Consider the following 25,862-nt stretch of genomic DNA (forward strand, 5'->3'; position numbering starts at 1 on the left):
TTCTCATCTGTAAAAAAGAGCCATATAATGGCACCTCCTTCGAATGACTTTTTTTTTTTTTTTTTACAGAGACAACTGTGTCTTTAATAGCATTCACAATAGGCGGTATTTCCCCAAATAAAATCTTCCTGTGCTTTTATAGCTCCATTAAAAGCAGCCTCAATGGCCTAGCTGGTGTGGGTCAGTGGTTGAGGGTTGATCCATGAACTAAGCGGTCTCTGGTTCAATTTCCAGAGGCTCCATCCTCAGTAGGAAGCATACAGGAGGAAGCCACTGATGTCTCTCTGCCATGGATGTTTCTCTCTATTCCCTGCCCCTTCCTCTGTCTCTGGCTGCCGCTGGGATGATTCCTTGACCTCACCGCTCTTCCTGCAAGCGTCTGTCCCGCAGGGACCTGATGATCTCCGTGAGGGCCAGGCCCACACCCACGAGGCATGTGGCCACGCCGACTTCCAGGACTTCCTGAGTGACCTGGTTGCTGGGGGAGACTGTAGCGCAGCTCGTTCACGAAGTGCTCACAGTTCTCGCTGGTCAGCTTGCAGGGCATCTCCTGCCCCACCAGCTCCTCCGCCGGCCGCACGATCTTGCTGGGATGCAGCGGGAAGTACTTCTCGTCGTGCTTGTTATTGACACGGTACGTGTCTGTCCCGGCCACCACGGACAGCAGCTCCTTCTTCACTCTGGCCTTGTCGGTTAGGGCGGACGTGAGGCTGGCCGCCGCCGCCCCCGCTCCCGCGATTTCACCTGGAGGACCCAGGCGCACCACGTAGCCATCCCCCACGTAGAGGGCCCAGGGGTTGTAGAAGGGGCGGAAAATCTCAATCAGGTCTCCAGGTTTCGGTTCGGCCTGTGACAGAGACATCCTTCAGTGCAGGTGTGTCTGCGTGCTGCTGCCTCGGGCCCAGCCTTCTGTGATCAAGAGTTTCCTTTCCCCGCTGACCCTCCGAATGACATTTTTTTCTTCTGCAAAATGAATATAATATTATCTCCTCCAAAAAACCATTTTAAAGATTAAATGACAATATATGTTGTCTTTAGCATAGCACTGGGTGCATAGTAGGCATCATGTGCTATTTATTATCATTCTTATAATTATTTCCATCCTCATCCTATTTAACAGATTAGGAAATAAAAGTTCAAAGAAATTCATTTAATTTGTTCATGGCTGCAGAATTAGTTAACAGCAGAGCTGGAATGCAAATGTTGGCAATTCTGATAATACTAACACCTTTTTGTAGAGTGTCAATATAGCATATGTCCACTTTAAAATGTGGTTATTTTTAGTCTTATTAAGTATTTATTAATTGCCAATTATGTCCAAGACAACATGGAGTTCAAGTGGAATAAAATGGACCCAGTTGGCAGGAACAATTTCACAAACGAATGACAGGAGAAAGTGGGGAGGTGTCCACGCAATGGAGCAGTCTGGCGCAGGTGTCAAAGCCTGGGTGGATGAGGAGGGCATCATGGAGGTTGGGCCTGGAAGACAAGGGGCAGCTGCAGTCCTGGGCAGGATGTCGGAGTCCAAGTGGGATAAAGAGGGCATTTGCATGTGGAAGGGGGCAGCATGGAAAAGGGAGGTTGGTTATTACATACAGGGGAATTAATCAAATAAGTAAATATTCAAGATAATGGGAGAGAGATTTCTCATTGTCAGAGAAGGGAATTACAAATATGTAAAAGAATAAAACTAAGATTGACTTCATGGTGTTGGATTAGAATTGAGGAACAAACTGTATATCTGTTCAAGAAATAGTAGTTTATAACCTACCCATAAGAAAATTCCTGAGCCGACATAGCTTCAGAGTAAAATTTTCCAAACATTTAATAGAGAAATAATGACAATTCTATTCAAACTCTTCCAAAAGATAGAGGAAATACTCCCCAACTCATTTATTGAGGCTAGTATTACAGCAGTAACAAAAAACAGACAAAAATCCTACATAATAAAATGGTAATATGTAAATTACCATCACTCCGCTACGCCCACGATTGGGCCAGCAGGAGGCGCAGGGGGCGGGACTCAGGGTGGCCGGGGTAGCTGATTGGGCCAGCAGGACGCTGAGCCATGGCTGCGCCGGAGGCTTTCGGAAGGCCTGGGGCACCGGCGGACAGCCGGCCAGGTCCCCCGCGATCAAAGGCCAAAGCGGGGGACCTGGCCGGCTGTCTGCTCCGGCGCAAGGCCTTTCGAAAGCCTCCACAGCGCCGAAGGCTTTCGGAAGGCCTGGATGCACCGGCGGACAGCCGGCCAGGTCCCCCGCGATCAAAGGCCAAAGCGGGGGACCTGGCCGGCTATCTGCTCCGGCGCAAGGCCTTTCGAAAGCCTCCGCAGCGCCGGAGGCTTTCGGAAGGCCTGGGGCACCGGCGGACAGCCAGCCCGCTGGTGCACCAGGTGCATGATTAAATCATGCACTGGGCCTCTAGTATTATAACAAGAGAAAATTAAAAACTAATACATTTCATGTACATAGATGCAAAAATTCTAAACAAAATTTTAGCAAACCAAACCAACAATATACTAAAAGGATAGTCATCATAACCAAGCAGAATTTATCCCAGAAATACAGGCAGGGAGAGTTGGCTTACATTAGAAAATCAATCAATGAAATTCATCACGTAAACAAACTAAAAAAGAAAAACATATGATCATCTCAACAGATGCAGAAAAGACATTTGACAAGATCCAATCGAGATTCTGCTACTACCTTGTCAAGGGAGGCCTCTGCTGAGAATCACAGTTTTAGAGGGAGTAACTTCTATTCTTGAAGACACACAAAAGTGGGACTCCAGGGCCATTCTTGCTCCATGCTGCTAGTGTACATTCTCACTTTCAATGACCTCTTACGTAAATACATTATGTTATAGTTTAAGTTTAACTCAGTGTTTCACAAACTCTGTTTCTTAAAATACTAGCATCCTGCCGAAACCGGTTTGGCTCAGTGGATAGAGTGTCGGTCTGCGGACTGAAAGGTCCCAGGTTCGATTCCGGTCCAGGGCATGTACATTGGTTGCGGGCACATCCCCGGTGGGGGGTGTGCAGGAGGCAGCTGGTCGATGTATCTCTCTCATCGATGTTCCTAGCTCTCTATCCCTCTCCCTTTCTCTCTGTGAAAAATCAATAAAATATATTTAAAAAAAAATACTAGCATCCTTCAAAATATAAGGCTCCTCTTGTATCCTCAAGATGAGCATTAACATATTAAAAGTTCTAACTCCAGGGGGAAAAACATATCCAAGATTTTATCTTCCATGTGAATTTTAATCATAGCTGTCCTATCAGGGTGAATTAATCTATATTTGCTACTAAAGCATTTTATTTTGACCCACCCATCTATTATTGCTTACATATTGAATAATATTTATAGGGGTTCAGAAAACAGCATGGGTAGAGCAGTCTGGGGCAACCTCATGGAAGGGTAGCTATTCTTGACTCTGGCTTGCTGCTGGTAGTCTCCTTTAAACACCACTTTTATTATGTCACTCCTTTGCTTGAATACCTTCCTATACATGCCAGCTCTCTACCACCAACATGGAAACTGGCACATTTTCTTAGCTACTATTCCACTTCTTTAATATCTAAATTTTAACTTCATAACAGAATCTAAAATGTTTCCCCCCAAGATTTATAAAAACTGTAAGCTGTCAAGAAAATATTTCAAAATCTCAAAGATATCAGTTGAAAAGATACTTTCACTGGACTCATAGAAGCACTTTAAGGGGGCTTCTCTCCAAATACCAAGAGAAAGCTGTGCAGGAAAAAGAAATTTCTACTGGTATTTGCTAACTGCTATGGTCTGAATGTTGGTGTGTCTCCCCACCTCGCGCCCACCTCCCCCACCCAAAAAAAAAAATTCATAGTTTGAAATCTTTTTTTTTTTTAATTCTCACCTGAAGCTATTTTTCCATTGATTTTTTTTTTTTTTTTTAAGAGAGAGTGGAAGAGAGAGGGAAAAACAGAGAGAAATATCCATGTGAGAGAAACACATAGATTGGTTGCCTCCTGCATGCACCCTGACCAGGGCCTGGGCTGGGGAGGAGCCTATAACCAAGGTACGTGCCCTTGACCCCTTGACCGGAATCAAACCCGGGACCCTTTGGTCTGCAGGCCAAGGTTCTGTCCACTGAGCCAAACCAGCTAAGGCCATAGTTTGACATCTTAACCCCTCAGGTAATGTCATTAGGAGGTGAAGCTTTGGGGAGGTAATTAGGTCGGGAGGGTGGAGCCTCATGAATGGGATTACCGCCCGCCCCTGTTGAGACAGACAGCTTCCTACCAGGGAGATGACAGCAACAAGAAAGCTGTCCATGAGCCAGGAAGCAGGCCTCACTACACACTGAATCTGCCAGAGCCTTGATCTTGGACTTCTCAGTCTCCAGAACTGTAAGAAATAAATTTCTGCTGTTTTGAACCACCCAGATTATGGCAATTTTTTTATAGTAGCCCAAACAGACGAAGACACAAACACAGTGTTTCTTTCTATAAGCGTGGAAAAACATGAAAGGGAACTATCCTGTGAGTGGTGAGTCTATAAAGAAGCTGGGCATCAAGTCATAAACTGACCACAGAAAAACAGTTGGAAACCCAGCAGAGCATTTCCCTCTAGTGTGTCCAGGGGATTCATAACTTATTCTTTGTACAAAGTACTGCACGTCTTGGAAGCAAACAGTTTAAATGAAGTAGTAATATATTTAAGGGCATCCTTTGAAAGTTACAATCCCCAAGGAAGACAAACCATATGAATCTTTTCATTGCAAAAAAGAATTCAAAGACATTTGTCACAGCAAAGGAGCAAAACCAATTGTGTATGGGTAGTGTACTAAATTCACAAGAAGCAGCGTTCTCGGCCAGCCTGATTCTGGGTAAGTAATTGTTCAATTAAAATGCCTTTTCCTCAGCACTTGAAATAGTTGTTGAGTGAGCTGTAAAGTGTTCTTGTTAACTACATTAGGCCAATGGTCATTTTGTGTAAACAGGAACAAGACTTCAGATAACCCAGAATTCTGTGACAAACATTTTGATTTTGCTAAAGTTTCAGAATGAAGCTCACATAAACAGGATGATACTGAATCAATATACCATGATCTGGCCCTACCTGGTCCAGCCTTAAAATGCAGATGCTTTAAAGTACAAGGCTACCAGAAGTGATAAACTTGCCTCATAGTGTATTTTCTATTTTGTCTTTCATTTCAAAAGGCAAACAAAAGGCCCAAATTATAACTTGAAAAGACCTCAGGAATACACAAATATTAGCTGTACTTAGGACATGTAAGAATATGGTAAAAAAAAGTATGGGGAAGGCAGATTATTACATTGGCCCATCCAAGCTAGTATTTTCTATCTGTCAGGAAAGAGGCTTTCCAAACAGAAAAATAAGCTAATCACTCTGCCCCCTTTTTAAGAACCTGCTCTTGGAAATCAGACCCTTTTTGCATAAATAACTTCACTCCAGAATATACTTTTTGAGGGTATGTACCTTTAGTGGGGACTTAACATCTTTCCAGCATTGCCATGGTCTTCGTGAAGAACGTAAAAGAAATGTAAGATACACTCTCCACCCTCTAAGGACATTTCATTCTGGTAATTTTAGAGTTCTAGAAATAATGCCAGAGGTAGTTTAAAAACAAAAGTATTTTGTTTTCCTGATAAAAAAAATAACTGTAGACATGAGTCTTAAGCAAAGTTACAATCCTGGACATTCTATTTTTTATTCACCTGGATGGAAATGGTCATCTCTATGTCTAGACAGCACCTACCACCTTAGAATAACCCAAACAGTGGTTGCTTTCCCTTTTTAGATTACTGGCTCACTAAATGTGCGTGAAGGAAAAGATAGTTTCATGCCTGCTGTCATATCATGTGCACCAAAAGATAGCCTAAGAATAGTCATAGCAACAGTACATGTAGTAGGTGCAAACTGTAAAAAACCCAGATGTCCAACACAGCACATGGATGAATAAACTGTGGTAGATTTATACAACAGAATACTACAGAGCTATGAAACTGAGCAAACCACAGCGACATTCCACAATGTGGATAACAAATGGAAGAAACAAGACTGAAAAAAGGGGCAATTATGATTCCATTTATATAGTTGCCAAACAGACAACCCTGAACTATATGGATGTTTCTGGTGCATATGTACACGCTTAAGTGGTAAGATGAAAAGCAAGGAAACGAATAACTGAAGAGTGAGGCTAGAGCATACTCAAGGAAGGGGGACAAGCGGGTGTATTTGGGAAGAGATCCACTAGGCCTCTGACACGCTGGCCAAAGTCTTTTTGTTTGTTTGTTTGTTTAACGTGGGTGGCAGTTACAAGGGGTGTTTACTCTTACAATCATTTGTAAAATGTATGTTGTTATCCCTTTTTAAATAAGCGCATTATAAGTAATAGTAAAACACATCTAAAAACCCAAGGGTTACTATACTATATATTAAATGCATACATACACATATGTGTGTGTATAATACACACACTAAATCCTATTGGCTTCAAGGAAAAAAGAGAAGAGTGATGCTATATTAGAATCTTGTTTCCTTACTCTTTTGTTGAGCACATAGTAAGAGTTCAAATGTATTTTTTTTAAATGAAAGAAATAAGGGTTTAAAAGTACACCAAAATGTACTATTCCCCATGATGAACATTATGTGGCTTTTGGCTGATGGTGGAATGGCATGGTACATATTCTTAGTCTCTCCTTTACCTATTGACACATGTTGTTGATGTAACTATGCAAAAGCAGCACCTGAGAAACAAGGGCATCTTCCTGTCCTTACAGCTGTGACACAGAAGCAGCTGTCCTTTGATCTTCTACCTAATGTCCTGCCCCAAAGTTTCCTGCTCCCACCAGTAATGTTGATTCTAATCTTAGAAAAAAATCTGCTTATTTGAAAAAACACAACCCTAAACTAATCCAGCCGTGCCCACCTATAATATAAATTATCTGACTGAGTTAAGCCTTCATCAGCCTATTTTTCTCCACGCTCCTGAACTGGGTACTAGGTTACTGTGTTACCCTTCCATCTGCTCTGGATGAAACCTACAACAACATCTAAAAACTGGTGATACAATATCCTCGGAGCCTCTTTCACAGCAATGATCCCAATACAAACCTTGGTAACAGACTGACAATATCAAACTGATGCATCACACAATAAAGAAACGGGGTTTACCAACCGTCCACCTCTATACTCCAGAATAGATTTACTAAAAGGAGCACAGAAAAATCTGTACAATGACTTTATTCTTACCTCTGTGATTATCATTATTCTATAGCTCCTGGGTAGGTCAAAAGCAATTTCATATTTAAGAATACCTGAATCTGATCTGTGCTCTTAGAAGTTAAATTTCATTTTTCAAAATCAATACCACAAAGTAATGTTCTGGTGGGAAGAATGTAGAGGGCAACACAGTTCACTCCTGGGTCTTTCGAAGGTTTACCCACGGCACAGCTTATTTCAAGCAAACCTTGATCCGAAGCTTGGTAAAATAACCACCAACACGGCTTAGGTCACATGTGGTCAACATTCTATTTCATCTAACATCCAGAATCAAGGCCTTAAAGGCAACATTTTTATTTGCCCCTCTTTATCCTGGCAAAGATAAACACTGAAAGAAAATGGGCGTCTCTTTTTAGGGTGGTGCTTTATTTCATCCTGAGTTAATACTTCCTCTAATTGTTGCTTCTAAAAAGGGTGACTAGGGATAAATTCTGAATGGAGGAAAGGAAAAAGACAGATATACAGAACAATCTTATAATGAAGTTGCATTATTCTACCTAAGTAATATCCATGTTATAGCCCATCATTTGACTCAAAGGGTATTTCCCCAAATTCTATAACCACATACACTTAAGAACATGAGATAACAGAATGATAGACTACAATTTTGTTCCCCAACAATACTGTTATAAACGGGGTGACAGTGAGTTATAATTTCCCAAAATATCACTTTCATTCAAATAAAAATTCTAAGACTATTTCAAAATCAAATCTCATTTCATTGGGATTAGTTACCATTGGCTTATATATACCAGGGTTGCCTCACTTATAATGAAATAAAAGAGTGACATTCAGTACATAACTTCTTTGTTTTTTTTAATGGAGCAGAAGCAAATGCATTCTAGGACAGAATGTAAACTTCACATATTAAAAAAGCATTGTAACAGAGGAGGGATAAAAATAACACCACCTGACATCTGTGATTAACTCAAATTTAAACCCCAGGCCTTCCAATTGCATGGCTCTTGTGCTTTCAACACACCACAATGTCCTTGGTTTCCTTAAATTTTCATACGAAAAAAGAGTAATTTTAGTAAGAAACTGCAACATCTCATCTTTTGGCTTTAATAAGACAAACATGCATTCTCATTTACTTCTACCACCTTGCCCAAATGATTATGTGTAGAATAAGTACTGAGTAAAAAAAATACACAGGTATTTCATTATTTTTTTTCCATCTCCATTTACCCCTTTTATACCTAACTCTTCCACCGCCACCCAACCCCATGGCCCCCACAATCACCAGGCATTTTCTTTTTTTTAATTTATCTTTGTTGTTGAAAGCATTACAGATGTTCCCCTTCTCCCCCTCATTGACTCCTTTTAGCCTGTTCCCCCCTCCACCGCCCCCCGCCTTCCCAGGCCTTCACCACACTATTGTCTGTCTCCATGGTTTACGCAAACAAATTCTTTGGTTAATCTCTTCCCACCCACCCACCCCTGTTATCCCTCTCAGATTCATCAGTCTGTTCCATGTTTCTATGTCTCTGGATCTATTTTGTTCATCAGTTTATTTTGTTCTTCAGATTCCACATGAGTGAGATCATGTGATACTTGTCTTTCTCGGACTGGCTTATTTCACTTAGCATAAAACTCTCCAGGTCCCTCCATGCTGTCTCAAAGGGTAAGAGATCCTTCATTTTTACGGCTAAATAGTATTCCACGGTGTAAATGTATCATAGCTTCTTTATCCACTCATCTACTGATGGGCACTTGGGCTATTTGCAGATCTTTGCCATTGTAAATTGTGCTGCTATGAACACAGGGGTGCATATATCCTTTCTGACTGGTGCTTCAGGTTTCTTAGGGAATATTCCTCAAAGTGAGATCACTGGGTTAAATGGCAGTTCCATATTTAATTACCACAGGCATTTTCTAAGTAAACATTTCCCTGAAGATTTTCCTCTAACAAATATAAGGAATTAGATTGCAGTCATATGCCTTCTTTTCTTACACTTCAGCAGCAGTCAGTGACCAGAGGGAAGTAACCAAAGCAAGATTAGGATCCAGAGCCTGAACAGAATAGTATAGATGGTTTTAATTGAACACTAAACCAGAAATTCAGTGTAAATGGTTTCTAAATCAAATAGGGTTTAAAATTAATTACTTATAGCAAGAAGCTTACTTGTTAATTCTTTAAAGATATTCAGATAATTTCAACCATCCAGCAGCTTCACTTATAATTTTTTTTTGTTAATCCTCACCCAGGGATATTTTTCCATTGATTTTTAGAGAGAGAGTAGAAGGGAGGGGGAGAAACACAGAGAGAGAGAAATATAGATGTGAGAGATACATCGACTGGTTGCATCCTGCACATGCCTTGACCAGGGCCAGGGATCGAGCCTGCAACTAAGGAACAAGGTAGTGCCCTTGACAGGAATTGAACACGAAAGCTTTCAGAATTGATTCTCTATCCACTAAGCCAAACCAGCCAGGGTTTAACTTGCAATTTTATTGCCTTTAATCTCTCAAGATACACACACACACACACACACACACACACACACACACACACACTAGAGGCCTGGTGCACGAAATTCATGCACTGGGGGGTTGGTGATGGTGGTGTCCCTCAGCCTGACCTGCGCCCTCTCACAGTCTGGGAGCCCTTGCCTAAGCCATCAGTTGGACATCCTTAGCGCTGCTGCGGAGGTGGGAGAGGCTCCCACCACTGCCGCTGTGCTTGCCAGCCATGAGTCTGGCTTCTGGCTGAGCAATGCTCCCCCTGTGGGAGCGCAATGACCACCAGGGGGCAGCTCCCGCATTAAGCGTCTGTCCCCTAGTGGTCAGTGCATGTCACAGCGACAGGCCTTTTGCATATTAGCCTTTTATTCTATAGGATATAGCAAAATCATTGTTTTATTGGGTTACACTATTAGCTTTAAAATTTTACAGGCCAGCATGGTGGCTATTTGTAAAAATGCTAATTATGATAAAAGGTATCAACTATGTATATTCGGTCCCTTTGAGTAAACAATTGTTACATCTAAAATCATGCTTCCTTCAGTTTGTGGGCAGGCAATGATTGATTATATAAATAAGCAATGAGCTGTATATATAAGGAAAATAAAATTTTAAATGCTTGTCTCAGTGTCAAACTGTGTTTCTTTAAACAAGGCGAATGGACAATTCTCACTCTGAGTTAGGTGTTTTAAAGATGACTAACTCAAAGAAGGAATTCTAAAACAATCACCCAAAGCATGACAAAAATGTTACCCTAGTGGAGCAGTCTGATAAAACTAACAGCATAAGTTTCTAGTATCTGAGACTGAAATAGAAAAAAATCAAATCTGAGATGCAGTTTTTGTTGTCAGGAAAAATTACAAATAAAAATTACTTTAAAAATTTGCTAATCAACTATGTTATAACCACCTGTAGTTTTGATGCTTAACTGTTGTCTGTCTGTGATTAAATTCCCTCTCATTCTGTGCCCCTGCTTAGGCTCAAAGTTGGCAAAATTGGTGAATCTGGACAGCAGAGAACCTCCCACCAAGGGCAGGCAGGAGTTCATGAGAAGCCAGAGCTGTGCTCTCTTGCAGTCATGAAGTAGTTGTCTAAATCAGTGGTTCCCAAGCTTGTCTGCACATTGGAATCACCTGAGGAGTCAAAATACTCATGTCCCACCCCAAGAAAGTGTGATTTAATTGGTCTGGGGTGTGGTCTGGGCAATGGAATTTTAAAGAGATCTCCAGGTGTTTCTAGTGTAGAGAAATTTACAAACAATTTTGTTGTTGTTGCTGTTAATCCTCACTTGAGGATATTTTCCATTGATTTTTAGAGAGAGTATAAGGGAGGGGGGAGAGACAGAGAGAAACATTGATACAAGAAAGACACATCGAATGACTGCCTCCTGCACGCACCTGGGCCAAGGGCCAGGGCCGGGGTTCAAGTCTGCAACCGAGGTACATGCCCTTGACTGGAATCGAACCCAGGACCCTTTAGTCTGAGGGCCGACGCTCTATCCACTGAGTCAAACCAGCTAGGGCTATACTAGTATTCTTTTATATTTTTACGTCCATTTTACCATACTTCCTATATCTTTCTCATGCCATTTCGGGATTTGTTATAGCCCATCATTGGAAGTACTACTTATTCTGGAATATTCCCACAACTGTAAATCCATGGAGGTAAACCAAGATCCCAAAGCAAAAAGTACAATATTATTATTTATCATTGTCAAAAGAATAAAAGTAGGAAGAATAAGGGCATGAATAATTTGAATTTCATAAAATGCTTCTTCATGACAAGATTACTAGTGTATGGATGGTTTTTCAAATCCATGCCCCAGAAACCTATTATTTGCCATCCTAAAAGCAGATGGAAGAATTAGAGAATGCTGCCTACAATAATCTGGGTTTAAGCAATGCTCTGGATTTGTGTGACCTGCTCCAGCTTTCCACTTTATCAGATGGAGTGGGGCAGCTGCTGGAACGAGGCATAAGGAATGGAGTCTTACACACAAATAAGGCTGTGGAGATACTAGGTTCATTAATGTTCTTGTTGGCAGGAATCAAAATGACTTAGAGGCAGCCAAGTAGAATTACAGGTTTGATTTACTTAAGAGATACATGTTATGCAGGCATCAGCATTTTTTTTACACCAGCCTCAAGGTGGGCTTGATGATGAGACAGTGCAATCCTCCTTTCACATTAAGAGTCAGTTGTATTTCCCTGTGGTGGAAAGCAAGAAAATAGTTTTTTGGTTTTTTAAAATATATTTTATTGATTTTTTACAGAGAGGAAGGGAGAGGGATAGAGTTAGAAACATCGATGAGAGAGAAACATCGATTAGCTGCCTCCTGCACACCCCCTACTGGGGATGTGCCCGCAACCAAGGTACATGCCCTCGACCGGAATCGAACTCAGAACCCCTCAGTCCACAGGCCGATGCTCTATCCACTGAGCCAAACCGTTCAGGGCAAGAAAATAGTTTTAAAGGTTCAGAAGTGTCAGTTTATCAAAAGCATATAAAGGGGCCTGGCTGGTGTGGTGCAGTGGTTGAGCACTGACCTATGTATGATCTAGGAGGTCATGAATGGATTCTTGGTCAGGGCACATGCCCAGGTTGCAGGCTGGATTCCCAGTGTAGGGAATGCAGGAAGCAGTTGATCAATGATTCTCTCTCATCACTGATGCTTCTATCTTCCTCTCCCTCTCCCTTCCTCTCTGAAATCAATAAAAAATATTTTATAAAAAGCAGACAATGGGAATACTACATATCTTTGTTTCTTAAAATAAAAAAGCACCAACAATACATGGGCAGACTGAAACTAGAAAGCTCATGTCAGTGTCAGGGATTCATAATAAGAATGTGTAACTTTGCTCGGATACACCAGTTAACATGCTTTAAATAGACCGAAGGACTGAGCTGAGTGTGTTGCTCCTTTGAAATTAAAACAATGACCAGATCATAAAGAGGATATGTGGATGTCACCATCTGAACCCTTCCCACCTCATGACACAATGTAATCTGATGTCAGTTCAAAATTCTACCAATAGCTGGGCAAACCAAGGCATTACTCACCGAAATGGGAAGAGAGGCAAAGGTGTCCAAGGAGAAACACGTGATGAGTGGGAAAAATAGTGAAAAGCAGCCTATGTGGTTCAATTTTGAAGGTTTCTTTGGTTCAGTGAAATAGAATGCTTTATAAAAGGCAATATAGCTAATTCTCAAGATCTCCCCGTCTTCTTGAAAGCTGACTGCAAATCACCAAAACACACGGAGACAAAACAGAAGCTATGTTCGTGATTACTTCCAAATACACAAAATCATCCACAAAGATGTGCTCTTTTGGCAAGTGACATGTCAATTTGGTTTTCGTTTCCAGTACCAACAGCAACCAGTTGTTTCTTCTGAGGCTTCAGATTTAGATCTGAAACCGAACTGTTTATTTCCCTCTGTCTTCTGCTTTTGCTGCCCCCATGGTTGCTGCCAAAGTTACAGTCTAACACCCATACAATTGCCAAGCCTGAACCTGGCAGGCAACGTGGGCTCCTCCCTTTGCATTTCAGTGCTACCTCCCAGTCCTACATGTCCCCAACAGCAAATGAATCCTTCCTCTCCTCTTCATCCCTCCCGCCGCCACCACAGGGCACGTCCTCATCCAAACTGATCTCTGGGCCCTCATTCTGTGTTCTCTCAATACTCACCCTACCCTTCCAGAGTTTATTCCTTCCCTATTACTCAAATATGGACATATATTTCCCTGATTATTCTCTAACACTTTGTATCTTTACTGGTTAATTCCTTTGCCTGTAATGCTTACCCCCTCTTCCCCCCGGCCCCATGTTCTAGCTGACTAGCTTTTACTTCCAGCTTCAGACTTGGCCTAACATCTCCTGTCAAACCTTTTCTTACTTTATCAAGCTGCATTAGGTGTTTCCTCTTCTGTGCTTCTTCTATCACGTGTGTGACTCCCCAAACATTTGCCACATTGTGGTCAGTGTGTTGACTTACTTGTCTTCTCTCCTAATCTGGGGATAAAGGGTGAGTTCTCTACCCCTGGCGCACAGAAGGGGCTTAATAAATTTATGCTAAATCAGTAATTCTTCATCTACTTATGGGAATTGAAAAAATACTGAGGAACTTTGAAAAATTATGAGGCCTGGACCTCATTCCAGACCAACTTAAACTGAATTTCTGGGGGCAAAGCTCAGGCACTTGTACTTCTTGAAAACTCTCTATTGATTTGAATATTGTTAGTGGTAGAAACCCACTGTGCTAAACCACTTATCTGGAAACTAGAGGCCCAGTACACAAAATTTGTGCATGGGTATGGTCCCTAGGCCTGGCCGGCGGTCAGGGCCGATCTGTGGGGCGACCAGCGGGATAATCAGGGGGAATCTCTGCTGGCACCCACCTTGGCCTGCATGGCGTGGCCTGCTTGCCAGCCCCACCCCCATCCCCAGCTGCCATCGCCAGTTGCCTCCCTCTGCAGGGCAACTGGTGGGGCAATTGGGGGCCCCACTGGCACCCGCCTTGGCTGGCCTGGGGCCTGCAGGTTGGGGCCAGCTCTTGTGTTGAGCTTCTGCCCCTGGTGGTCAGTGCACATCATAGTGACCAGTTGTTCCACTGGTCATTCTGCTGTTTGGTCTATTTGCATATTAGGCTTTTATTATATAGGATGCTACCCTCTACTGTACCCTCCACCCCCCAGAGAAGTGTGAGGGTCTTTTGTGATTTTTATTTTTTAGAAAGGACACTGTATTAGTTATCTATGGCGGAGTAACAAATTACCCCTGAATTTAGCAGCTTAAAACAACCAACACTGATTATCTCACAGTCAATCTTGGTCAGGAATCCGGGCATAGAAGGGCCCAGGGTTTCTCACAAGCCTGTATTCATGCTGTCGGCAGAGGCTGGCTTCATCCCATGGTTAGACAGGGAAGAAGAGCTTGCAGCCACCCTCACTCACACGGTTATGGAGGATTCTGTTCCTCACTGACTGTGGCCAGAAGCCCTCCCCAGTTTCCCTGCCTGTCTGTAGGGCAGCTTACAGCACAGCAACTGGCTTCCACTAAAGTGTGAGAGAAGGTGAGCAAGATGGAAGCCAGACTCTTTCTGTAACTTAATCTTGGAAGTGACATCCCATCACTTTTGCCATATTCTATTCATCAAAAGCATGCTAGCCCAAACTCAATGGGAGGAAATGATACAAGGGCATGGATCCGGGAAGTGGGTATCATTGGGAGCCATTTTAGAAGCTGCCTACCACAGACATTTAATGATACCTGGCTAAAAAATTAACCTACCTTAAAGTTAAGAATCCCAACCAGACTGTCTTAGCATTGTAAAACTGATCCAACCTGCTTTAGCAGAGATGAACTAGAAGTAAACTGACAGGTGTACTTTCTAATAATAAATTTTTATTTTGTTTCATTAGTTGTTTCATCTAACTATAGATGCATTCATTTAAGGCCATTTGGACAAGATAATATCAAAGCAGGTCAGCTTGCATAATTCTAGCCTTCACATGGCCTTATGAATTAGGTCAATGTGCTTTTCAGATTAAAAGTGCCCTTCTTTCTTTTCCCAAACATTTTCTCAATTATACAAGTTCACAGAAAACAGGCCAGTTTAAGGATTTAACATATAATTTATTTTTAGTGGAGGGCAGGTAAACATAAAGGTACAATATAAAAAAAAAATAGGCAAGTCCATGTACTGACTTTATGCTGATGAGAGTAAACAATTTTAAGATTACCTCTCATTTTGGAGGGAGAAGCCAATGTATTGAATAACACTGAATATTGATTTCACTAACCAGAATTTAAGCCTATCAATACAAAAGGATTCATTCATCTTTGGATAACTTATAATTTAATGCTAAGATGGCAAGTTGAAATTGCTTAAAAATATTTAGCAAACTACACAAAGTATTAAAAGCAAAAAGAAATCCTTGTTAAGGCACAAATGACTTGCATCCTTAAACAAGATGTTGACAGCATATTTACACAAAACCCTGAACTTTTCTACTCAAGCTACAAAATGCCATCTCTCCAAAATTAATTAGTTTTTGGTACAGAAAGAAAGTGCTAGCCTTCCAGATAGAATACTGCCTTTGATAGCATGTTTTTCCTGGAATCATTTTCTAAATAATTGTTCAAAAATACTAGTAGCTCCTAAAGGCTGATGTGATTTTCAAAAGGATATGACCAAAATGCAAGGTTATAAAAGATGTACTAGTAACTGAGAAATTGTGCTTTAAGTACTTTATGCGTGGGCATAAGTGACTTATGAACAATCTATTGTAATTTGCTTTTAAAATGATTAAACAGCACCTTTGAGAGGAAATCTGCCCTTTCCTTCAGCTGAGGTGGCAATTCTTAGTGACATGATTATACTCACTAAGACCTGGAAGATAAAGCCATGATCAGCTACTGCTACCCAACAAAAGCAATTCTGTGTCAGCCACTATGAGTTACTGCAAACATGAGAATTGAAGCTACTGATCTGGACTGTTGAAGCTCTATAGCCTTTTAAACATTCATTCTCTGAGCCACCCAGTTTAAATAGTCTAGACATGCTTATTTGGGGCTTAAGTTTGAATTTATGAAACTAGCTTAAAAGATAGCTCAGTTGGCTGCCAAATTGAGAGATGGGTTGAAAACAGACGGGACACCTAAAAATCTGGTAAGTTTTCCTTTCACAGTAATGAGTTAGCAATCTAAAACAACCTTTCATGTATTCCAGCCTTGAGCAAATGAGTAAATACACTGAGGATAATGGCAGTCAGGTTTCCTTCTGTTGAGGGAATTACCAAGATGAAAAAGGAAAACTAGGAAGTAGTGACAGACTGGAATTGAAGTTATCAGTATAACTCGTGGTTTTCACCAGGTATAGAAGTAAATATAGATATTTGTATATATGTCTGCCTGCTGAGAGGGACTACAAGCAATGACACACCAGTAGCAATGAGAAAACTTAGCACTCAGCTTTTGGTTCCTGAATTCCATTCTCCACAAAAAGAAAGCAGGGCTCCTTGGAAAAATAAAAAAAGGCTGCTTCGAGGGCTGAGGCAGGGAAAATACATGAATTTGGAACATGTGGCTGTACCACAAAGTAAGAAAGGACTCAAAGAATGATGAGGACATCATTTTTAGTGGCTCAGTTGGTTGGAGCATCGTCCGGTAAACCAAAAGGTTGCAGGTTTAATCCCTGGTTGAGTCATGTACAGGAGGCAACTGACCCATTTTCTCTCTCACATCGATGTTTCTCTCTCCCCCTCTCACTTCCTCTAAAATCAATAAAAATATATCCTCAGGTGAGGATTAAAATAAAGAATGATGAGAACACGACACAGTGGGGCTCTTGACACATACAGGACACATTCTGGGGCTCTCATCATCAAATCTGGGAGAAATAGAACATTAAATAAACAATAATAGTAATGGATTTTAATGCTAGGAATCCATAAGTCTATCTGTTATTAATCAATCAATCAATAAATGTGGGAGAAGGGAAAACACTTTTATTGGAATGCCAATTAAAATATATCGGTAGAGCCCAGCTAGTGTGGCTCAGGGGTTTGAGTGTCAACCCAGGAATCAAGAGGTCACTGGTTTGATTCCTGGTTAAGGCACATGCCTGGGTTGGGGGCTCAATCCCCAGTGGGGGGTGGGGTGGGGAGGGTGTACAGGAGCCAGATGATCGATGATGTTTCTCTATCATCGATGTTTCTATCTCTCTATCCCTCTCCTTTCCCTTTCTCTAAAAATCAATAAAAACATATAAGAAAAAATTATAAAGATTAAGATAATATAAAAAATATACATAGGTAGAATGATGGAGTTAGAAAATTGGCCACTTACTTGGATAGGGACAGGGAAGAGGGGCAGGTTTAAGCATCTTGTGGTAAAGCATTCAGACTCTACAAGACCCAGTTACATTCCAAGAGCTGTTTTCCAATGGGCGTACAATTATCTGCTGCAGATGCATGACCTTGTTCTAGAACCCCAGGGACCTGCATTATGATTCTCCCTCTGGACTTGCCATAAGTTCCCACCACTGACACTACAGTCTGCTGGATCATGTGGTCCAAGTGTCAATCAGGGATGTTTGCCCTAAAGCCTGGAACTGTTGCAGAGCCCTTTCCTGCTCTGGGCCCCATTCAAAACTGGCATCCCTCAATGTCACTTGGTAGGTAAGTGAGAGCATTATTCCTAGTTATAGAATGTGTTCCCTCCAGAAGCAAAAGAGGCCTAACATAAGAAAAATATGCTTAAAAAGAAATGTAAGCGTGCAGGTCAGGATGGATGCTAAACATGAATTTCTAATTTGGTTCTTGAGCTTCCTCACAATAAATCAAAGAGAGGCAAGACTCTTATCAAAAAGTGGCTTCCATACCCGAAACCATGGAAGTCCTAGAAGAAAACTCCCTGACATTACTCTTATTTTTTGGATAGATCTCCTTGGGCAAGGGAAACAAAGGAAAAAAATAAACAAATGGGACTTCATCAAACTAAAAAGTTATTGCACAGTGTAAGAAACCATCAACATAATGAAAAGATAACGTACTGGATGGGAGAAGATAAGATAGTTGCCAATAAAACATCTGATAAGGGGTTAATAATTAAAATAAAAAACTCATACAACTTAACACCAAAAAAACTAACAACCTGATTAAAAAATTGGCAGAGGACCTGACTAGACAGTTATCCAAAGACATACAGATGGCTAATAGACATATGAAAGGATGCTCAACACCACTAATCATCAGAGAAATTAAAACCTCAATGAGATATCACCTGCTACCTGTCAGAATGGCTATCATCAATAAGTCAGCAAAAAACAAGTGTTGGCAAGGATGTGAAGAAAAGGGAACCCTCACATACTGTTTGGTGGGATTGAAAATAGGTGCAGCCACTATGGAAAACAGTATGAAAGTTACTGAAAAAATAAAAAATAGAACTACTACATAATACAGCAATCCCAATTCTGGGTATTTATATGAAGAAACCTAAAATACTAATTTGTAAATATAAATATATATGGACTTCTATGTTCGCTGCACCATTATTTAAAATAGCCAAGCTTGCCCTGACCGGTTTGGCTCAGTGGATAGAATGTCGGCCTGCAGACTGTAAGGGTCCCGGGTTCGATTCCGGTCAAGGGCATCTACCTTGGTTGTGGGCACATCCCCAGTAGGAGGTGTACAAGAGGCAGCTGATCGATGTTTCTCTCTCATCAATGTTTCTAACTATCCCTCTCCCTTCCTCTCTGCAAAAAATCAATAAAATATATTTTTTAAAAAATAGCCAAGCTATAGAGACAACCTAAGTGTGCATTAGTAGATGGGTGGATAAAAAAGCTGTGGAACATTTACATAATGGAATATTACTTGGCCATAAAAGAGTGACAACTTGCCATGTGCAACAACATGGATGAACTCAGAGGGAATTATGCTGAGTAAAGTAAATCAAACAAATAAACAAAAAGACAAATACTATATGATTTCACATAAACAATGAAAACAGAAACAAACTCGTAGATACAGAGAACAAATTGATGGTTGTCAGATGGAGCAAGGTTAGATGAATGGGTGAAAAACGTAAAAGGGATTAAGAAGTACGTCATAGGGATATAAAGTACATAGGGAATATGGTCAATAATATAAAGAGCATAGGGAATCTAGTCAATAATACTGTAATAACTATATAGGGTGTCAGATGAGTACTAGACTTGGTATGATCACTTTGTAAGGTATATAAATGTCTAATCACTATATTGTACACCAGAAACTAATATAATTGTATGTCAATTCTAATTGAAATATACATTTACAAATTAAATGAAAACAATTTTTAAGTGGCTTCCAGAACTTTTTTAGAATAACACTCTAGCCTATCTTAAATGGGATTTTATATAAAGGGTACCATATGACACAAAGGACAATGTTTTTGAAAATACAGCGAATACGATTAACATGTTTTATATGGTTACTTCCAATAGTTTGCTTAGGTGAAGGTCAAAGTTGTCAAATTAAAATGCTACTTAGTGAAGGTGATATTGCTTGAGCTGTTTTTGCAATACATATTGCTTTTACACTAAAAATTCTTATACCATATGGGTTAGTTTTTCCAATTGGACAATAGTTCTTATTTAATTTTTAGGACACCTTAGAACAGAAATAACAGATGACTTGACATGACTAGTATAATTACATCATTTAGAGGTAGGCCTAATAATTGAACCTCTAGACTCAGCAGGAAAGCTTAGTGTTTCTCAGAACTTTAATAGAATTGCAAACCAAAGCTTCAGATGTATTTGCTAAAAATTTTACCCCCTCAAAAGAGTAGCCTTTTCTCTATAGGGAATTAGTGTGCTCCAAGTACATATATAGTACATTCTGGAGATAGAGAATTGTAAAGGTAAACAGTTTGTGTTAAAAAGCAGAAACACCCAATTTTCAGTATTAAGTGAAAACAATTCTGTAAACTAAAAGCAGTAACATATAAACCACCTGTACTGACTGTGCACAAACACACTGAAATGTTTCTAAAGTGTGTGGAAAAGGCCAGGGACAGAAAGGAATAATCAACCAGAGCAGCATCTGCTATCTAGTTCCAGTATTTCTTCTGCAATCCACATTTGGAATCATAAAGCTGGAAATATCTAGACAGGTCATCTAGCCTGCATATACACTCATAGCCCATTTTCAAAGATCTCTGTTTAGATCTCCAGTATAGCTTGTTTGTATCTTATTTCTCAGCACCTACGGTCTAGGACAAATTACCTTTATCTTATCAATGAAGATGATGAATCACTACATTCCTAGTACACACTTTTACATACTTGGAAATCTTTAAGCAACTAGTCTTCTTTCATTAACAAGATAATCACAATTCTTTTTACCTTTCCCCACACATCTTATTTGCTAACCTTGAGACCCTTCTTACTGAGGCATCCCTTATTACTTTCCAAACCTGTTGCAACAGTTTGGTACTTTAATATGAGCTTCACAACTCCCCAGGGTTTAGATTATTTCATGATTCGTTCAAACACTAACAGTTTCATTTTTAAGTAGCAATGCTATAACTTGGAATCAATTATTCAAAACAATATTCTTGGTTCTGGGTTAACTGATCTCATATAACTTACAATCTAGTAGGAAAAACAGACATTAAATCAGTAAGCAAATAGATGTCAAAATGAGGTATTGTGAAAAAAAGGAAAAAAAAGAAATACGGGTAGAGAGGGGTTTTGTGAGGAGGAAGGAAGGCAGTAGCCATGCAAAAATATGAAACTAATGTTACAAGCAATTTTTGGCTAAAGTGGTCTAACTGGTTATCCTGCTATATATGTGTATGCATTCCTTCTGAATTAGATAACATTGCACTGCTCCCTGCTGAATCTTCTCGTTCCTACTTACATGTTCAAAATGTTGAACATGTAAGAAAGCTCTCAAAATGTTTAGTCAGGTCTAGATCTAAAAGATAGAAAACTAATTCTATCTTTTAAAAGTATTTCATTACCTCCTTAACTGGTATATCCCATAAGTTTTCAAGAATGCCTTCTAATTTAACCTTTTGCACTCGGATGTCGAGTGTGACTCGACACGGTTAGCATTAGAATAAAGGAATCGAGAAAAAAGCAAGCGAGTGCAAAGGGTTAAACAAGTATTTCATAATGTTAGCTAATTATTTAAATTACATTTAACAATGGATGAAAAGTAACAACATTTGAAAAAAAGCTCTTTGTGTTACTGGATAGACCTAAAAGACCTTTCTAGAAAATAATAACTTGGTGAAGCTTTATAAGCAAAACGGGCTGAAAGCAAACTGGCAGAGTAGGACCCATTCAGAAGACAAGACGGAGGAGACGACGGAATCACTGCTCAGCTGCTCTAATAGCGAAAGGCCCAATACAGAAGTTAGAGGTTGGCAGGTCAAATATGTGAGATGAAGCGGCAAATCAACTGTCAAGGATGGAGAATCTTCTGCACCTCAACGGCTCTTTGAGACATGCTGCCACCACCTGGGCAGTAGGCAATTTTGAAGTATAGGAAGATTTCAGTTGTGATTATCAGTTAATCAACAATTATAGAGTCAAAACGCCCACTTTTCATTTTATAAAATTATCATATTTTTTTGCCAAGTCTTCGGACATTAAAAAAATGGCAGAGATTTAGGCAGATGTGCTTAGAATCTTGCTGTACTTTTTTTTTTTAGAGAGAGAGGGGGAGAGGAATAGAGAGATGGAAACCTCCATTAGAGAGAGATATCGATCTGCTGCCTCCTGCACACCCCCTACTGGGGATCGAGCCCGCAACGTGGGCATGTGCCCTGATCAGGAATTGAACCAGGGACCTCCTGGTTCATGGGTCGACACTCAACCATTGAGCCACACCAGCAGGGCCCTGCAGTACTTTTAAAGTCTCTGGTTCCTGCCAAAACCGGTTTGGCTCAGTGGATAGAGCGTCGGCCTGTGGACTGAAAGGTCCCAGGTTCGATTCCGGTCAAGGGCATGTACCTTGGTTGCGGGCACATCCCCAGTAGGGGGTGCGCAGGAGGCAGCTGATGGTTGTTTCTCTCTCATCGATGTTTCTAACTCTCTATCCCTCTCCCTTCCTCTCTGTAAAAAATCAATAAAATATATTTTAAAAAAAATAAAAAATAAAGTCTCTGGTTCCTTATCTGTAAAATGGATATAAGAATACTATCTCGGGGGGTTGTTCAGTCTCAGGATTCGTGATAATAGATGTGAAGCATCTAGCTCAGTACCTGGCACACAGTAACAACTCAATAAATAGCTTTAAAAATTCTTCTTCTTCAGTATGATCTTCCAAATAGCACTAAAACTTGATTATTACTTTTTTTAATCACAGAAATATGCCTATTAAGAAATGTATTTACATTGTGTATCTATGAAAGAAAAAATTCACAATATAAAAAAAGACTTAGGGAAGAAACCAATTCCATCAAAATAAGTCAAATATGTAGTGTTGCTGCAGGGAAATAAGCACAAAATGTTGAACATGTAAGAAAGCTCTCAAAATGTTTAGTCAGGTCTAGATCATTACAAGTGAATCTTATTCAGGTTTCACTCATTCACAGTTTTGACACGAGTCAGGGTAAAATGTAACTTTGTACCATACAAAGAAAATACTTATAAACAAACACATGACAATGACTAGGAATTAACTTTTTAAGAGAAAAAAACTGTTACAATTCTGTAAGATTCCATTTTCAAAATATAATTGCAATAGAGCAGCGATTTTCAGCCTTTTTCATCTCATGGCACACATAAACTAACTAGAGACCTGGTGCACGAATTCATGCACGGTTGGGGTCCGTTGGGGTGGCCTGCGGAGATCAGGCCCCAGCTTGCGCCCCCAGCTTCGCAGCCCCACCTGGCACCCTGCTGTGGCCTGGCGCCGCTCCATCATCCATCTGCGGGGCGATCGATCAGGGCCAGGCCCCCCCACCTGGCTCCCTCAGCTCCTGGGAGCCGGGTGGCGGCCCGCCCCCGTTGCTGCCACTCAATCGTGCCCCGCTTGCACCCCCCTTGACCTGGTGCTGCCCGCTCACCTGCTCCACCATCCCACTGCGGGCCCGCTCTTGTCAGGGCCCATCGGGGCTCGCAGCACCTCCACTGCCGCCCGCTGCCAGCGCCGTGTCTGCCGACGTCTGCCATGTTCCGTGCCGTCCCCTGGTGGTCAGTGCACGTCATAATGAGCGGTTGAACTCCCGGTCAAATGACCGCCTGAGGGGCAATTTGCATATTAGGCATTTATTATATAGGATTACTAAAATTCTGCAGCACAATAAAAAATATGTTTTTGCTCATCTGACAAAATTTTCAAAAGGTGTAGTTTTGACTCATTCACACCAGACAGCTATTGTTGTATTGGCTGTTGTCATTTTTTTCATTTGGCAATCTAAGGGAAAAGAGGTCAGTGCCCCTGACTACAGTCAGGTATTGCATGTTTTAAAAATTCTTGTGGCACACTAGTTGAAATCACCAGGTAGCTCAGTTGGCTGGAGCATCGCCCCAATATGCCAAGGTTGTGGAACAACAACAAAAATGGATGTTTCTTTCGCTTTCTCTCTCTCCCTTCCTCTCTCTCTCTCTCAAATCAATTCCTATGCAAAGACAAACCCTACTTAATTAAAAGTGTAAGGTTTAGTTAATTTGGTTAGTTACATGGATACAGTTTTAGTTCTTAAAAATAAACACAGGCAGACCTCATTCCCTTGTTATTCTAAGCTGGTATTCTGGAAGACATTTGAGAGAGAATTAAAACCCATTTAAGGACTTTTTCAAATAAAGAACAAGACCTTAACAAAACTGGCTATGATGTTTCCACTAAGTTCCTTACTCTGCATTGCTTATGAAGCATTAAGTCAGAAAAATGGCCAAATCCAGTTCAACTGACAGAATTTGAAAGTGGAAAGAACACCAGTGCTAACTAGTATACTTTCCACAAATAGAAGGGGCGGCTCAGAGTGACTTAGAGCAGGGGTCCTCAAACTACGGCCCGCGGGCCACATGCGGCCCGCCGAGGACATTTATCCGGCCCGCCGGGTGTTTTTGCCGCCGCTGCCTGTCCTGCTTAGCAGCCGACTTAGCAGTGTGCATAGGAATTTGTTCATAGTTTTTTTTTTTTAAACTATAGTCCAGCCCTCCAACGGTCTGAGGGACAGTGAACTGGCCCCCTGTTTAAAAAGTTTGAGGACCCCTGACTTAGAGTATACATGATCAGCAGAGACAAGTGAATCTCAACTCACAAACTGACTCTCACTACAGGAAGAACCAATCTTGACACCGCCTCTCATTCAGGCAATGCAGGTTGCAACAGGAGCTCAGCAGTGGCAACTCTATGCCATACCCGGGCTTGCAGCCTGCCCTGGACCTGGAAGCTAGCTCAGTAACCTTAAACTGTGAAGGCATGGTCGAACACTAGAGCCAGAGCTACAGAGGCTTTCTCATGCACTTTTCTTTTTTAAAAATATATTTCTTTATTGATTTCAGAGAGGAAGGGAGAGGGAGAGAGAGAGAGAGAGAAACATCAATGATGACAGAGAATCATTGATTGGCTGCCTCCTCCTGCACGCCCCCTACTGGGGATCGAGCCCACAACCCGGACAGGTACCCTTGGCCGGAATCGAACCTGGGACCCTTCAGTCCGCAGGTCAATGCTCTATCCACTGAGCAAAACCAGCTAGGGCTCTCATGTACTTTTCCCTCTGGCCCAGGACTCCTGTGTGTTTAACAAGGGATGCAGCAGACCAAACTATTGGGGAGACAGTAATTGGGAACACTGTCTCTCCACCTTGGCCTCTGGAATGAAGGTTGTTAAAATAAATTCTGACCCCCCTCCTGGAATTACTACTTGGACAAGTTTTAAAAATTCACATAAAGTTACCTCCAGCAAGTAGTTTTCAGTAAACACTTGCAGTCACTCCAGGGACTGACGCTGCTTTTTCTGGCTACGGCAGGTACAGGCTAGGTCCAAGTAGCTTTGAAACCATCATCCAAGTTTTCAAACAAGAATAAGAAAACAACTGCTGCTAATAAAACATACAAACATTAACATATACCCAACGAACACTACTTTAGGTCATTAGATTATTTGCCCAGAGCCTGTTCCCTGGTAAATAATAGTTCCTGTTGTTATACCTAAACTAGTTATACATGTTACAGCTTGCTCCTCAAAGAGTACATGCTATGGTCTTTCAAGAATAAAATCCTGCTTTATTTGTCATACAACAGCGAAGAGGTCTTGCAACATTTGCAGTAGTCAAACAGCGCCGTTCAGGGCAAGCAATCACAAAATTTGGTCACCAACCAAACCAGAGCCAGTCTCTCCGTTTCCGTAGATTAGAAGACAATATTAACTCGCTCCTGCTTGTTGACTTTTGCATCCCTTTTATTTGTGTACTGAAAGAACAAGTGCCTCTGTGGGAACTCTACGCAGTTTAATTATTTATCGTTTACTTTGGGCAAATATCGATCCTTCTTTTGTGAAATGAGTTAGGTTCTTAAATTAAAAACAAACAGCAAAAAAGTCCTCACACAGCCCGGCTGCGTTTTCCCTCAGTAACAAGATTCAGAGCATCCGCCAGGGCCCAACTGTTTCTC

General features: G+C 41.1%; 1 pseudogene across 1 annotated transcript; it reads right to left on the minus strand.

Annotated features, from left to right (window-relative positions):
• Positions 1-216: 216 nt before the first annotated feature.
• Positions 217-25,286, minus strand: LOC307092865 (phospholipase A and acyltransferase 3-like; annotated as a pseudogene). Its single transcript, XR_013815239.1, has 3 exons — positions 25,147-25,286; positions 23,309-23,483; positions 217-963 (listed from the first exon to the last, which is right to left on the minus strand). The product of XR_013815239.1 is annotated as a phospholipase A and acyltransferase 3-like (transcript).
• Positions 25,287-25,862: the final 576 nt, after the last annotated feature.

The sequence above is a fragment of the Cnephaeus nilssonii genome (genome assembly GCF_951640355.1).
Source record: "Cnephaeus nilssonii genome assembly, chromosome: 2".
Taxonomy (NCBI): domain Eukaryota; kingdom Metazoa; phylum Chordata; class Mammalia; order Chiroptera; family Vespertilionidae; genus Cnephaeus; species Cnephaeus nilssonii.